The 16,823-nt window shown below is 51.5% G+C and overlaps 1 protein-coding gene across 2 annotated transcripts in view; it reads left to right on the top strand.

Annotated features, from left to right (window-relative positions):
- Nucleotides 1–272: 272 nt before the first annotated feature.
- Nucleotides 273–16,823, top strand: part of SMCO4 (single-pass membrane protein with coiled-coil domains 4) — a 57,161-nt gene continuing 40,610 nt past the window's right edge. Inside the window, exon 1 of one of the 2 annotated variants that reach the window (XR_004627111.1) lies at nt 273–1,251. The gene's annotated coding sequence lies outside the window, so the exon portion shown is untranslated. The remainder of the gene's footprint in view (nt 1,252–16,823) is intronic. The other variant, XR_004627109.1, reaches the window with a different exon arrangement.

The following is a 16,823-nucleotide window of genomic DNA, read 5'->3' on the forward strand; positions in this document are numbered from 1 at the left end:
CTATAAAAGTGCTTCTTAGTTCTCTGAAGATATTAATTAAGAAAGAGTTTTCAAAAAAATAGATGTGTCTCCTTTGTGAGCTTTTGAAGTGTAATCTTCATAATCTTTGAAACAAATGAAGTCCAAAAAATCATAGAACTGTATATTTTAGAAACATTTCCTCCCAAAGTAATGTTTTCCTTCTTTTCCCATTCCTTCCCTCTTCTCGCATTATTTTGATAATGAGTTAATTTTGGTTTTTTCACATTTTGGTAGCCTAATTTTTCTGTCAATGACCCTTCATGTGTAGATCGCTAATGTGCCTTCTTCGCCCCTGAGTTCATGGCTACTCGTTTATTATGAAAAGGTGGCAAAGCACAGGCTGTGGAGCCAGGCAGGGGCCAGGTAGCGTCATCGCTGGCATGGTTCTCGGGGAGCGAGGCTGTCTACAACTTGGACGTCATCCTCCCAGCAGCTCTGGTTGGTCATGCTGTCCTCGATGCGCACCTGGGGACGTGGGCCCCTGAACACGCGTGCGTCCATGTAGCCAGCAAAGGGTTAGTGTGAGTGTCCGCCGTGACCTGTGCGACTCCGGTACCCGCGCAGGTAGGGGCCTTGCATGCTCTGTTGGGGTGGGACTCTGTCCTGTAGGCCGGGGGTTTTCATTAAGGGAGAGGGGGTCAGCTCCGTATCTTAGAGTGGGCCGTGGGGATAGGAAGTTGGGACTGGAGAAGTGAGTCCGTTGGAGTTCCTGACACCATGGAAGGGTGATGAGGGCTTGAACTGGAGACACTGGGACCGTGGCAGTGGTGACAGCAAGCGGGGACATGTCAGGATGGATCGCGCTTTGTCCCTTCGGATATGGAAGCTGAGAGAAGGAGGAACCAAGTCCAAGCCATGCTTGTCTCTCCTCAGCCCTCCCACTGCAGTCCTGATGGCCACGCTGACTCTTGGTGGACTGGAAGCAGCCTCTGGAGAACCTGAAATTGCCGCTTTGGCCTCTTTTGTGGGCTAGAGAAAGGTGCCCAAGTACGACCAGAAAGCGCCTTCCCCTCCCTTTGCCCATCTCCTAGCCTTATCATTTCTACTTTTCCAGGAGCATCTCACAGGATGGAATTTATGTTCCTCTGACACTGTTCTCAGAAATGTTGGTTCGAGCATTCAGACCAAGTGAAAAGCATCAAAGGGAGAAGGCCCCCAGAGAAGGAAACTTCCCCGGGGTGGAGTCTGCACCCCTCTGTTCCCTGGTGGACTCCGTGGACCCAGCAGGGGGTATAGTCCTCACTTCTGGCTCTTCCTTGAGAGGTGATCTGCCTCGAGGTCGGGGTGACTTGTGGTCCCCCAGCCTATGGGGGGCTGGCCGGGAAATGGCGGTGGTGCTGGGTGAGTTCACAGAGGCGGCCAGCCCTGGGAGCAGATGAGTCCACCCTCCCCTGAAGGGTGCAGACTCAGTGGGGGGGCCATACCAAACTCAGGGCAAGGGGAGACGGTGGGTCCCGGTGGCTGGGGTCCCCGTGTTCCCATCATAGGGTGCTCTGTTGCCACTGCCGGACTCTGCTGCTCTCAGGCCCTCTCCGTCCTTCAGTGCCAGCCTCCGGAATACACTTGCTTGGGCTTCCGTCTTCTGTCTGCCAGCCTGCGTCATACCCGTGCCCTTTAGGTGGTTTCTTCTCGCCTGGCTGAGCCTGTTAGCAGGTTCCGGCTTTATTTGGGCTTTATCCTCATTGCAGGGAGGCCGGGGTTACCTTTATTGGGACGTCCGCTTCCCGGCATCTGCAGTCACAGCTGTCTCTGCTGCGAGTCACTGCAGAAGACTCAGCTCCCCCACTTTCTGCTTGATGGTCACCCCATTTCCTCCCAGATGCTACCACTTTTCATGGCCCTGAGGGCGCCTTGGGGTAGCACCCTGGCTCTGGGCAGTGAGAGTGCCCGGTGCTTTTGGCTGCCGCGCTAACAGGGCACCTGTTTCATGGGAACACGTTTCCGCCCGGGGTGCTGGCTGTCGTGCCTGCTTCTTGAACGCTGTGCCCAGAGCAGAGCCCGCTTGTTGGTTTTCTTTCGGCTTCGTGTTTAGCTGTGCCTGTGTGTTTGGGGTGTATGTTTGTTTTAATTATTTCCAGGAAGCAAAAAAGTTATTTGTCCAATACTTGAATGTACAGAAGTCCCACTGCTGGCAAGCGGAGAGAATAAATATATATTTTGCCAGGCTGCCATTGATTTCTGCCTCCTTTCCCACATTGTTGCTGCTTTGTTGGCAGAACCATCTGATTTCTGTACTGGTTCAGTTTGGATTTCAGTAGCGAGTGTGAAAAGATGCTCGGGCCGGTTGCCTAAGTGGAGGGGCTCGGGGAGTGGGCCTGGGGTGGGGTGGGTCTTGGTCCTCCCTGCCTGGCGCCTGGGGCCTTTGTGGGGAGGCTGGAGTCTGGCCAGGATGTTTCCTTGATTCCCTGGGAGCAGCTCTCCCAGCCTCTCCTCTGCTGTTGGAAGAAGGGACTTCTTTCAGATTTGGGTTTTCTCTTCTTGTTTCATCCCGTGCGGGTGAGGGGGGAAAGTGTCAGCATGGTGAGGTTTGGAGCCCAGCACGTTCGGGGTGGGTTCAGCTGATCGGCAGCTTCCATAGAACTTTCACAGAGGTTTTTCTTGGCCCCCTCTCCCCCAGCATTTCCCTTCTTCCCTGTTGCTCCCAATCCAGTCTGTCCTCCATGGCTTAGAAATTGAACTTGGGAGGACCTGGGAGTGTGGTACCAAAGCTTGCACAGACGGGCGGGGCAGTTTCACACCAGAGCAAAACCCTGCGTTGTTGTTGTTGTTGTTGTTGTTGTTGTTGTTGTTGTTCTGTCAGTTCAGTTGCTTTTCTCCGGAATAGTGTAGGTGATACATGAGTGTATGATGCTCTTGCACGGCCTCCCGCCCCATGCAGCGTGGAACTACAGGACGGAAAATGTAAACTCCTCCTTCCCCCAGCACCACTTCCCCCTGCCCCCCCCCGCCGCCCTGCTGGGCCTGCGAAGTAACCAGTTGTAGCAGTCTGCTGCCTATCCTGCACCTGTCCATCGCCCGGCTAGACACAAATACATGCAGTTTTGTCTCTTTTGTAAGCAGAAATGGATTCCACCCTGTATACCGTGTCACTATTTTGTCTTTTCACCTAATGTATTTTATGGATCTTTTCACGCATGTAGCTCTTCTCTCTTAATTTGTCTCGTATTTGTCTACAAAATATTTTGTGGTATAGATATATCGTAATTTACGAGTTAGCCCACTTTTCACTTTTCATAGACCCATAAACCAACTCATTGGTTTTGCTGTTATGTCTTCATACGTACACATTGTTATGCACACATGCATGTGGATATCTAGGAGTGGGATTGGTGTGTCAGAGGTCCTACCCATTTATTTATTTATTTGAGAGAGAGAGAGAGGGTGAGCGGGGAGAGAGAGAGACTCTTAAGCAGACGCCATGCTGAATGCAGAGCCCCACGCGACGCTTGATCTCACAACCCTGAGACCATGATCTGAACCGAAATCAAGAGTCGGATACTTCACTGATGGAGCCGCCTGGGCGCCCCAGGGGGCTACACATTTAAGCTGTTACAGGGGTGTCCCCACTGTGTGCTCTCAAGGACTGTACCGGTTTAAATTACCAGCAGTGTATGAGGCTGCCCATCGCTTTATGGATTAGCATTCTTCTGGATGAAAGAAGTGAATAGGGTTAGTAGGCATTTCAGTGATTATTTGGCGAGGCCGTGAGACTCATCATTTGGTGTCTGGGTCTCAGTGGCCAAGTTTGTAGTAACCTTGGAGGGTGAAGGGGCCAAGCTGTCAAGGACCAGCGCTCTGTGCAGGGTGGCATGAGCGTCCTGCCACCAGCAGTGTCACCGTGGCACTGGAAGTGAAGGCTTGTGGTTTCACATCCCCCCTGGTTTCCCCAGAGGCCAGGCAGTGTAATAGAACGCTTGAATTTTGGTGTCACCTGCCAGAGTATTTCTGTGAACCTCTCCCCGTGGAGGCAAGCATGCGTAAGCAGCACCTTGAGACCAGTCAGTCCTGCTTTGCTGAGGCAGGGGTTCAAGGCTGGACAGCTGAACTGGGAGAACATTTGAAGATTGCATGCTGGAAAATCAGACATTCTTATGTCTGGGAGAGCCTCTAGGAATATGGTGAAGCAAGATTCTTTTCCTCCAGCTGTGTGATGGTCTCCCTCTGTCCTGGCTTGTTGTGGGAATGATGGTTCGTCTCTTAGCATGGTGCCTTGGGAAGAAGCCGTGGTTTCTTAGAAGGTGTTCTAGGGGCCTGACCTGGTAGAGGAGGCATCTAGAAGCCCCCATGATTGGGCTTACCTGGGCCCTTCCTGCAGGCTGAAGTGTCCAGTGGGCTTTGGGAAGCTCTGGATTACTGGCTGACACTGTTCTTTACCTGCTGTTCAGAGGGGGCCAGACAGAAGGAGTGATGGAGGAGTCAGCCTGGGGTGGTGCAGAGGCTCTAGGGTCAGGCCAAGCTGGGTTCCAGCCTCCGCTTAGCCATTTATGGCTGTGTGACGTAAGCAAAGTTATATTTTCCCCCTGGGCCTCAGTTTCCTCCTCTGTAAACCAGGAATCATATTAGTACCCACCTCACAGGGTTGTTGTGAAGATATAGAGAGTAATGTTTGTAAAGCTCTCAGCATATTACCTCTGAGCAATAAGTACTTGGTAAGTAACGATGCTGTGTGTTCCTTTTCCTTAATAAGCGTTTATAAATCCATGAGTGCGTATTACATTTGCCAAATATCAAAATGCGAATAGTGTAGTGATTGTAACGAGGGGCGTCAGGAGATCAGTAGGTGACTAGAGCCAGCTTGGGATCAGTTGGGGTTATGGGAATAAAGAAGGGCAGGAGTTTTTGGCAGGGAACCTTTGCGGGGGGGCAGGGAGCAGGTGTGATGTTCTGTGCTTACACCAGACCTCCTGCTATGAAACCCCAAAGCTCCAAGGCCTTTTCCTTTTTTTTTCGATAGACTGAGGATTGGGGGATCCTTAATACAACTTATCCCCTTTGTTTCTGAGGAGGCTGAGTGAGGGCCTGAGAGGTGAAGTACCTTCCCCTCGCCACATGGCTGCCTGTTTCAGAGCAGAGATGGGGTCCAGGTCTCCTCCTCTGTGGGGTTGAGACTCCTCCCCCCCCCTTCTCCACATGCATGTACTGCCTGTTTCCAAGTGCAGGAAAAGAGAACCTCAGGGTGTTAGGTGCTTAGCATAGGTCTGCCATTGGCCCTTCCCGAGGCCCTTGTGAGGTGAGTTCACTTAAGTACAGAGAGGTAAAGTCAAGTACAGCCCGAGGTGAGGCAGGGCTGGGACTCCGACTCGGGCCTGCCTGGCTCCACCGCTGGGGCTTTACCTTGGCCGGGTAACATTGCTAACGTTGCTGGCCCCCCGTTGATGTCTGCGCTAGTTCGTGCCCCTGCTCACCTGTAATTGCACCGCTCAGGGAAGGATGGCCACACACGTTTGCGTGCATGCGTGTTTGTGTATGACGGCAAGTTCGTTTGAAGTCCCTCATTTGTTTGCTGCTGAAATTCACTCTTGGGAGCCATGCTTCGTGCGTGAGCTTGTTGTCTGTGGGCCTGGGAGGAACAGAGCCTCCCAGCAGGCACGTGGATGGGACCTGGGCAGAAGGCGTGGCTTGTGAGTGCAGGATGCAGAGGCCTGTGACAAGGGGCTGAATAGCGTGTGTGAAAGTTAACTCTGCAAACGAGATGTGGCCTGCGGTGTGAGAGATTTCAAAGCAGTGTGCGGTAGGTGCCAAACGTCCTGCCCGAAATGTAGGGGCAGCAGAACAGAGACTTCCTCCTGGCTCCACAGGTCTGAGAAGTAGCACAGATGAAAACAGGCTTGCCTGCCCCTTAGAGAGCAGGTAGGCCTGGCTTCTAATCCAGCCTTCAGTTGGCCGATGGGGACACTGAGAACGCAGGGTCATAGTCCTCGTTGAGGGACAGCCGAGCCTGGGGCCTACCCTTTCTGTCCCTCCTGAGGGCTAGCGTGACACTTGGCACCCAGAGGAGCTCAATGTCGTTTGTCAAATGCACAAACAAGGTCCCAGTTCAGTTCTCATCCTGGCTTCTCTGTTGCTGAGCAAAGTTAGAGCATTTGCCCTCAGTTTTGCCCTCTGCAGGATGGGTATAGCACCCCGACTTCCCTTCTAAGCTTATCTTCATTCACTCAGAATTCATTCAGGAAGTATTTAATGATGAGTGAGCACCTGCTGAGCGCCAGACCCTCTTCTGTGTGCCAGGCACTTTGCACCGAACAAAAGAAGCTAAAATCCTATCGTCCTGGGGTTTATTCTCTGGTGAGGGGGGACAGACAGTAGTTACAGTTCGTGGTCTGTGTATGAGTTTCCTGGGGTTGCTGTCCAAAGCACGACAAACTGGATGGCTGACAGTTCTGGGGGCGCCAAGGGGGGGTCCGAGCCTCTGGTAGCTGTGGGCAGCCCTCGGTGTTCTTCGTTGACAGCAGCAAGGCTCTGCTCTCTGCCTCGGTCCCCACGTGGCCTTCTCCCTGTGTCTGTGTCTCCTGGGTTCTTGTAAGGACACCAAAGTCATTGCCCTAGGGCCCGCTATACTCCAGCGTGTCCTCATCTGAACTTAGGACTTCTACAGAGACCTATTTCCAAATGAGGTCATGTTCTGGGGTTCCAGGTGGACGTGGATTTTTGGGGGGACACTGTTTATTTAGCCCAGAACAGTATGTGAGGTGGTGATCGCTGCCGCAGAGCGGGGGCGTGCGGAGGACAGAGGGTAGGGTGGTGCGGTGTTGATCAGGCAGGCCTTGCTAAGGCAGTGTTTGAGCCTCCTCGTGGGGAAGTAGGGGGAAGGGGCTGTGGGGTAGAGGGCCAGCAGAGGCCTTGAGGTGGGTGTGTGCGTCTGCCGGGATGGTGCGGGGCCGGCATGGCCAAAGCCCCATGTGCACTTGTGCGTGAGTCAGGCGAGCGTGCGGGCTGGGAGGTAGGTGAGGGCATCCAGCACTGCCTTGCAGCTCTTTGCCAGTCTTTGTGAGGACTTTGGCCTTTTGCTCTCTTGGGATGGGAGCCACCATAGTTTCTGCGATCACGAACTGAAGCAGGTCTGGCACTGACCGGCGCTTCTCGGGACTTTTCCAGGGTCAGATGGCCATCTCAGGTCGGCGTGCGTGCACCCACGTAGAGCGGAGCAGCTCTTTCTCTGTGCTTTCTTTTTTAAGTGTGAGTGCTCTCCTGACCCGTGATCCACTGCCCTTTCCTGTCCTCTGTCCTTCTAGAAGTCTTTGACCCACCCACGTCCCCACACTGAAACCACAAGCGCGTAGAAGAGAAGGTAGACAGACCAGGTTGGGGGTGCCAGGGAACTCGTGTGTGTGTGTCAGGCCTGCTGTGAGCTGCTTATTCCCCTCTAGCCCGAGGCCTGCCTGGTACATGCGAGGCCTCCGTGAAGGTGTTTATCACCCTGGCAGATTTAGAAAATGCTGAGGTCAGTGTGTGAGCTCAGTGTGTTTAGCTCCCCAGATCCTTCTGTGGATAAAGTCACTACGCTGTGAAAAGAGTCGAGTCAGCTCCCTTGGGCAACAGGCCGCATTTGGCCTTGAAAATACAGGGTGGGGAGGCATGCCCAGAAGGACCTGTGGAGAGCCCGTGTGAGCTGTGTCTTTGCCCAGGGGCCTGGGGCCAGCCGTCTCTGCTCCCCACGCTGTAACTGGCCTGCAAAGTTTCCCACGTTGTTCTTGTCTGCCCTACAAACACCGAGGCCTGCTACCCGAGTATCATTGAAGAGGAACTCCAGGCAGTGGCGTGTCTCCAACACACCCGGCCTGAGGGTCTGAGGCTTGTGCCAGTTCGGTTTGCAGGGTGGCTGAGGGAATCATACTTTGGATTCTTGGCGTCAGAGCTGAAGGGAAATCTCTTTATCTGGCTGACATTTAATTTCCTCTTTGGGCCTCGGGAGGAAAGGGCCTGGCATGCTTGTAATTTGGGCCCCAGAGAAGTGGGCCGTGGGTGGGCCTGATCTCAGGCCCCCTTCCCTGCCTCTACCTGCTAGGGTCAGGGCCAGGAGTGGCCCACTCAGGGAGGTTAGCTGGGAGGCCGCCGGCACCGTCCCCCCTCTGGGAAAGCACCCCTTGAGAAGAGAATTCTGTGTGAGCAGAGATGGAAACAACTCCCCAGGGCCAGGAGCAGCTGCTCTTCTGTAGGATTCCAGGAGTTGCCTTTGGGCACCACTCACGCATTTCCCCCGTCGCCCCCCCACCCCCCACACAAAACGTATGCCCAGACACAATTAAAGTTGTGAGGTCTATTTTTGGCTAGAAAATGAGCACTCGCAAGGTGTTTGGTGAGATTATAATTCTTCCTCCAGAGTTATTTCTGGGGGTGCTGCTCCCAGCACATCAAAAGCACTTCCTGAGAGGAGCTGCCTTTTACGTGGTGCAGCCTTCTCTGCCAGACACTACGGGAAGTTTTGACTCAGGTAGCACACCCAGAAAGTCTGGAGTCTGGCCGTGCGAGAGGCAGAAGCCTTGCCTAAGAGTGAGAGCCAGACAGGCTGTTCCCACGACACAGCTCCCCTGTCCTGTGCCCCCGGGGAGGCCGGGGGTGGGGGGGCTTCATCTCTGCGCTGACAAGCCCCAAGCACGCAGTAAGTAAATACTTGTTGACGGGCAGGATCTCCTGGATGCAGGCCCTGACCTCTTTTGCTGGGCCCCGAGCAGGCAGCAACATGCTGTGAGTCAGCCCGTGGCCCTGAGAGCTCAGTCTACTGAGGGACTGGTCTCCTTGCTCTGGCCTTGGGGACATCCCTGGCCTCCTTGGGCCTCACTTGTCTCATCTTTCACCTGGGGGTTGGATGAAATGGTTGGAATGAGTGTCTCCCTTCTTGGCTCTCCTCCCTGGATGCCTTCCTGCCTCATCCGTCCCCACGGATGCAGGGGTCCTGGGGTGATTTGCCTGCACCATGTCCCCTGGTCACAGAGGGAGCTCCTTCGAGGCAGCAAGAACGTGAGCTCTTTGTCCCCTAGAGCCTGACACGGGTGGAGCTTCCCCAGAGCTCCCGCATGGCCTCTGGCCTGCCTGAGAGCCCCCCGGAGTGCTTACTTTCTGGGTGAACTTTGATGCGGAGAGGAAGAACGGGACAGGGGATTTGGCATCAGTGTCTAGCCTGGCTCTGGAAGCAGGTGCCTCCACTTGTTTGATGTAAGCTCCTTGTTCCTGTCTCAAGTTTCATGCAACTTTGCGTCCCCACCTTGAACAAAGCCCCTTTATTTCTGGATGTTGTGAGAATTCTTTCTGCAGTTACTGGTAAGGCAGAAAAGAATGGGTCACAACTGTAGAATTTTATAAATTTTACATTCCAAATTTAAGAAATGTGCATGCATAGGAGAAATGCTATAAATAAGTTTATTTCAGAGATTATCCCTGGAGTTTGGAGTAACAGGAAAAATTTTAAATGTATTGTCTTTATGATAAAAACTATTAAAATTACTGTAAATCATAAATTAGGATTTAATATGTGATAGGCAGTGTGAGAACTTGCCACTCTATCTTATTTAATCCTCACTAGGAATCTCTAAGATCCTTATTTATTTATTTATTTATTTTTTAAAGATTTTATTTATTTATTCTACAGAGATAGAGACAGCCAGCGAGAGAGGGAACACAAGCACGGGGAGTGGGAGAGGAAGAAGCAGGCTCATAGCAGAGGAGCCTGATGTGGGGCTCAATCCCATAACACGGGGATCACGCCCTGAGCCGAAGGCAGACACTTAATCGCTGTGCCACCCAGGTGCCCCAAGATCCTTTTTAAAAAAATACAAATGTTAACCTATTTTTTTAAAATTGTGGTAGAATACACACAACTTGAAATTTGCCTTTCGCTGAACCACTTTTAAATATAGAGTTCTGTGGCATTAAGTACGTTCACTGTGGGATGCCTTTCTTTTAGCTCCTTAATTGTATAAACGAGGAAGCTAAAACTAGAAAAACAAAGTTGCTTGCCTCAGGTCACAGAGACTAAGTAGTTCCAGAGACAGGATTTGAACCCAGGACCCCGAGACTCAGAGCTCTAGGATTTCTGGCTAGCGGTTATTGGGATCGATGGTTACTTACCCTGCCCGGGCTCAGCACTTGATTGCAGAAAGCCAGGTCGCTCATGTGCATCTCTCCTCTGGAAGTCCGAGGGTTGGGCTCTGCATGTCCGTCATACACGTGGCTGTCAGCCTGGCTCAGTGTACGTGTGGCTGACCCAGGTGCCACCTGTTGAGGGACACCAGGGTTGATGAAGGTTGAAGCGTGTGGCCCACCGTGTCAGGGAGGGTTGAGTGTGAGACTTCTTCCAGAAGGTGCTCAGAGTGGGGTGCCCTGGAAAGAGCAGTGGCTTGGAGCTCAGATACCTGGCTTCATCCAGTCTGCGCTTGGAGTTAGAAGGTCTGTGCTTTACTGCTTATGTCACCGTGTGGTCGACATGCTCTGGCCTTAGCTTCCTCCTTTCTAAGTGGGTAGTAAAAATGCTTATTCTGCTTGCCTTCCACGATTGTAGGTGATGACATGTCGTGCTGTGGGGGAAAGTGCTAAGTGAACTAGGGTGCTGCCGGGCAAGTTTCGAGGATGGGAATTTTGGTTGTGCCCTGGCGGAGGGGAGTGGCTGGGGCTAACCCCGGAGACCTGAGGAGGATGGATTTGAAGGTGGAGAGTAGCAGGTTCCGCTCTGGCTATCACCTTGTCTCCACCACTGTGGCTTAGCTGGGGAAGAAGCGTGTTGCACTGTCTGCCTAGGACTGTGGGTTGGGATGCTCTCAGATGTTCTAGAATGTCTCTCTCAAGGTCCTTGGATCCGCCCTCCCCAAGACTCACATCTCCCTGGTGAAATGAACGGTCACGTCGGAGATCATTTTGTAGCCCTGTGTGATCGTTGAAAGCACACGGCAGCTTTCTCTGGGCTTGTCTGTCTTCCTTGTCTCTACAGCAGACCCCAGTCTGTCTGTCTGTCCTCTGATCTTGAGCGGCCAAGTGTATGAGCAGGCTGGGATCCCGAGGTCACGCTGGTGGGGGGCGGGGAAGGCGCTCAGCCTCTCCTGGCGGCTGGAGTGCTTGTTCTCCCCACGCTAAGACGCTGTGCAGGACCCTGGGGGCAATCTCGAGATAAACCAGGTGGGGCCTTACTCCCCAAAAAAGCCACTGCTTCTGGGGAAGATGCACATACTCAGGGCACAGGTGTCAGGGTGAGGATAGGTAGCTTGACAGGCGACTGCCATGCGAGGTGTAGCCTTTGGTCTAAATGAGTGAAAGTGCATTGTTGGGGCTGGGCAGAGGTGAGAAGCTGTTAGTGGGGTGTCTGTGACTAGCGTTTCTGTCTCGCCACCCCCAAGGTAGTTGTGTGAGTCATTGCTGTTTCCATGCACGTTTCATGTGACAAGAAAGCCAGGGGGCTGTGCAGGGTCTGCTAAGTCGGTGGCCCTGTCTCTCCATCCACTTGTTTCTGGCTTTGAGCACAGTACTCGAAGACTAAGTAGGTCATGGGTATTTTGAACCGCGTGTGGTTGGGCTGCATGGCCGTTTAATTTCCGGATCAAATCCTGTTGGACTTGTTTGTCCAGGAGGTTGGCAGCATGCGCTCTCTGGTCGGTTGTGCGGTGTATTTATAAAGTGTGAAGAGTCTGGAGGTAACGAGATACTCCACTTCTCTATTCCTGCAGGAGAGCTGTCGGTGGAGAGGTTCCAAAAACCTCCGGGAAGCTGCGGGCATATAGCTGTTTTCCACCCTGCTTCTTTGAATTTTCTGAAAATTGTTGATCCTCACTAACTTCATGAAACCTTTTTTCTTTTAAGAAATCCAGTTTAATTGGGGGTGCCTGGGTGGATGAAGCATCTGCCTTCGGCTCAGGTCATGATCCCAGGGTGCTGGGATGGAGTCCCGGGTCAGGCTCCCTGCTCAGCGGGGAGTGTCCTCCTCGCTCTGCCTCTGCCCCCGACTTGTGCTCGCTCTCTTTCACAAATAAATACATAGTCTTATTTAAAAAATCCAAAATAATTTTTACCCAGTGTTAGTTGGCTTCTGCTTACATTAGTAATGGCAGCCAGTTGCCAGTTTACTGTGTGCTGAGCCTTGTGTGTACATTTACCTCATTTAATCCTCACAACAGCCTTGAAAAATGGACATTATTGTGTCTGTTTCTCCGGTGAAGGGAGAATCAAAGTGGCGCCGTAATGCGCTCAGACTAGTGCGTAAGTGGTGAGGCCACAGACTCGCACTAGCGCCTCCTGAGCAGAGTCTGGCCTCTGGTAGCACCGCACCACCCCGGTCTCAGGAGCCCTGCGGACGGAAGACATCCCCGGCTGGGAGCAGGGGAGCGCGGGGGCAGCTCCCGGGCCTGTTCGGAGGCGGGATGCGCCCTCCCAGCTGTGGGGGTTGGGGACGCAGGCCCCCAAAACTCAAAGCAGCTTCCATGCGGAGCTGGAGTTCTGTGTGAGGCTGTCGCTCAGATGTCACTGGACCAGAGAGTTGCTGGGTTTGACTCTTCGTTGGCGTTTCCTGTTTCCCTCTTTTTCTCTAGGTGTTCTTGCCTGAGGCCTTGGGCGAGTGCAGCGGAATGGTGAGCTCCACCAGAGACCGCAGGTGGTAACCACCTCATTGGTGTGTACCAGCTGTGGACTAGAATATTCCTCCGTCTTCAGTGTTCCACGCTTTCTCTACGTTTTTGAGGAGTAAACACAAGCTTTGGGTGTGTGTTTGCTGTGTCTTTCTCTCCAGTGTCTTCCCTCTAAGCTACTCACAGAGTCCTGGCAGTAATGCTGCTGTCCATGGTCGTTTCTGTTTTCCGGCATGTAAATATATATGTGTAGGTGCTTTGCAGAGGCATTGCCTGACTGAGTACCCCCAGCAGGCCATCGTCACCCCATTTTATAGACAGGGATTCTCAAGGGATGCCACAGACCGAGACTTTTAGGTAGCACACCCCATAGCTTCCTCTGAAAGTTTTGTGGAAAACATCAGAGGAGATGTTTATTTAAAATCAGGTGTATTCTGGAAGTGAGAGAACCCCCTCTTCCAATCCTGTCCCGCTGGCTGGTTCCTGGTGGGGTTCCCTGTCAGGAGTGCCTGGGCCCATCTTGGTGTCCCTCCCAGCCTTTTCCTGGCTTTTTACTTAATCTGTCTGAGTCTGTATCCTAGATATTGGGGTATACTAATATCTAAAAATGTAAATGAGACAATGTACGTAAAATCACCTGGGACTCAATGAATGCATTATTACTTTCTATCTTTAACCCACTGTGATGGGGAGCTGCCACAGATCTCAGCTCCAGAAGCAGGGGCCTGAGAAACTCCCCCCCACACCCGACCCCTCACCTCAGAGCCTTAGTAACTGACCCGTCCTGCAAGTACCCCTCCCCCCAAAGTGAGGAGAGGATGAAGCATAAGGAACCATAAAGAACCCTTATTTTATCTAGAGTCTTTCCAAGATTTTCCCATTCATTTTGGTTTTGGGCAATGGTAGCTGGCGTTTGGTTCATTTTCTGGGAACCAGAGCTTTGGGAAGTCCATGTTAACTACGGAGCCACTCTCAAGTGCCTAGGCCCATTTAAAAAAAGAAGAAATGCGGGGCGCCTGGGTGGCACAGCGGTTAAGCGTCTGCCTTCGGCTCAGGGCGTGATCCCGGCGGTATGGGTTCGGCCCCACATCAGGCTCCTCTGCTATGAGCCTGCTTCTTCCTCTCCCACTCCCCCTGCTTGTGTTCCCTCTCTCGCTGGCTGTCTCTATCTCTGTCAAATAAATAAATAAAATCTTAAAAAAAAAAAAAAGAAATGCCAAAACAGGATTTTAGAAAGAAGTATTTTAACTGTGGCATGTTGAACACATCAGTACTTTTAGCATACACGCATACAGTAACTATGTAATTATCCTGAGATGACTTAAAGTCTAAATTTGACGCCTTCTGGCCTTGCCTCTTAGAAGGCCGGTGTAAGCACCTAGCAGATTCAGTCTTACATTTCTGACCACTTCATGGGAGGCCTTCCATCCTCCCCACCAACTCCTTGTTAAGTTTGAGTCTAGACAAGTGTAGGCAAGTTCCAGAGGAACCAGGCAGGTGACTAGTGATTTTCGATCTCTGGGGATCGTGGCAGTACTAGTATTGCAGTGGGTGCCTGCAAGGATGTCTTCGGGGCGGGAGTCTTGATGTGGTGGTGGCCATGGTGGTAGTTTCTAGATCTGAATGCATTACAAATGAGAAATTTGCAAGCTGTGGCTTTTCTTACTAAAAGAATTGCAAAGAGAGTTAAGGACAGGACTTTCCAGTGTGAACTGCTCTCCACTTGGGCTCCCGGACTTCAGTTACACCATCTGCTATAGTGGGTTACAGTTACCTGTTTGCACAGCCTGATGGGAAGCTCTGCAGGGGTAGGGACTTGGCCCCTGCTCTATTACAGCCTGGGCGTCTTACTTGTTGCACTTTATATGGAACACGATTGATACCTACATAGAAGATTTGAAGGTGTTGGGATCACTGAACATGGTGGAAGGAAGGCTGTGGGGCATTTTGTCCTGTCAGTGGCAGCCGTTGATTTTGCAGAGTTGTCTCTGAACCACCAGGGGGCGCTGAGCCAGCGCCCCAGCCAGGCCCAGTCCAGTCCTACAAACCGGCCTTGTCTCCCTTCCCCACCCCATGCCCACAGTGCCTCTGCTGAGAGACATGAAACCAGCACCAGATAGGTGCTTTGTAATAAGCCCGATGTGAGTGATGTTATCTCCTAAGGCCAAGATCTGGAGAAGTCACCCAGCTAACGGGCATGCGAGTCAGTCCAGATTCCTGGCCCTTCAGTAATCTGATACACGGCCACCTCTGCTCTGAGGACATATCCAGCCATACAAATTTAATTAACCTGACAGCCCTAGAAACTTAAATTAGATCTAAGGAAGAACTTTCTAGCTTTTTTTTTTTTTTAATTAGAGCTAAAATGGGGCATTCTAGAACAGGGCTTTTCCAAGCTGTCATCCATGTTCCTTAGTCACAGAATCAATTTAGTGGGTTGACACATCAAGAAAAGAAAAGGAAAGGGACAGAGTAAAAACCATCAGTACATCACAGATGGTGAGGCTGACGTGTGTGTGCCCTGGATCCTGATGGAAATACATTTCTGCCTGTGGATCGTGCTCAGAAATGTCCTAGACAGATTGGGATTGTAGTTGAGAGCACTGTAGGTTAGATTGTAAGGTGCTTGGGGGGGCAGGGGTCTGTTTTCTCTTTCTTTTTATGTTCCCCACATCCTTAACCCAGGGCTGGTCCATCAGTCAGTCTGTATGGGAGAACTTTCTCCCTTCTTCCTTCAGACTAGAAGAAGTCAGAACCCATCCTGCACTGTCTTCACAAGGAGGTGAGGGTCGGGGTATTCTCGTGCTTTGCGAGTGAGGAAGAGATCAGAGACACACCAAGCATGTGATAGTTCAGAGTCTGGCTCTGAAGTCTGAGGAAGTTGGGTTTGCATTCTGGGTGTGCAGTGTCCCGGCGCGTGGCTTTGGGCAACTTCCTTAACCCTACTTAGCGTCACCGTCTCCATCTTCAAGCTTGGTGTGAGCAGGGTACCTGCCTCAGAGGGATCGTGAGGGTGGAGCGAGAGAACTCGAGTTCGGGGTGCTAGCACAGGGCTTGGCCCCTGATGCATTGTCAGCTGCTTTCGTTTTTACAGTGAAGATTAAGAGAGACAGAGTGACTCACTTTGGGTCCACTGCAGGAAGCTGCTGCTGGAGCTTCTGTGATGGCTGTAGATGGCACGAACAAACTAGAATCCCGTGCCTGTGGCTCGTCATGCAGGGAAAGGAAGTGAGTGTTGCAAGGGAGCCGGTGTCTGTGTGTGCAGGGAGATGGTCTGGTTTTGTCGTTGAGAGAAAACAGAGCATCTCCCATGTGCAATGAGCTAGGACTATCACTGTGGAATCTGAGAATATAAATGGCATTTCATACAAAAAGCTAGGTGCTTTTTATTTACTCAGAAAGCAACAGTTTCAATTTAATGTTATGGGTTTTTTTGTTGTTTGTTTTTAACTACACACACACACACACACACACACAGGCAACTATTTACTGAAATGGAGCATAGCATAGCCACGTATGGGATTAAATTGGTGCTTTTGTGTATAGTAGTCATGCCGTTTTCAGTGAAAGCTCCAAGATCTGGTAAATCCGGAGTTCTGAAATTGCCGAGGGGGCCCGGCAGCGCCCCTGCCCCATCAGAATGAGCTGTAGGAAAGTAAAAACGTGACGCTGTGAAGGTGCAAGACGCCGGGCAGAACCTTGGGGGGACTTGGTTTTGGCATGAGCCCTGCTTTTCAAGTTCAAGTCTGTCCACTTCTGCTGTGTCGCCCGGGGAGTCGTGAGCCGTCTTTCTGACCCAAAGTTAAAACATTTCTGTCTTTTATCTCTCTTAGTGCTGATTTTGTATCTTGGGAGGGAACGGTGCTAGACACTAAAAGTTCTTCAATGATAGAAAGTTTCACGGGTATATTTTAGTTGGAAATGTGACTTTCTCCCTAGTTTGGAGACAGTCAAGTACAATAGTTACGAGCACAGACTTCATTCAGCTAGACCTACGTCTCCAGCCACCCTTTGGTGCTTCCCCCCCCTTTTTTTCCCTCAGCTTTATTGAGGTAGAATTAACAAATAAAAATAGTATGCGTCTAAGGAACACACTGTGATGATTTTGTATACAACTACACTGTGAAATGATTACCACAATCTCATGGAGTTACTGCTTTTTTGTTTGTGTGGTGAGAACACTTATGAGCCAGTCTTGGCAGGTTTCAAGCATGCCGTACAGTATTATCAGCTGTAATCACTGGGCTGTACTTTAGA

The sequence above is a fragment of the Ailuropoda melanoleuca genome, chromosome 8 (genome assembly GCF_002007445.2).
Source record: "Ailuropoda melanoleuca isolate Jingjing chromosome 8, ASM200744v2, whole genome shotgun sequence".
In the NCBI taxonomy this organism is placed as follows: Eukaryota; Metazoa; Chordata; class Mammalia; order Carnivora; family Ursidae; genus Ailuropoda; species Ailuropoda melanoleuca.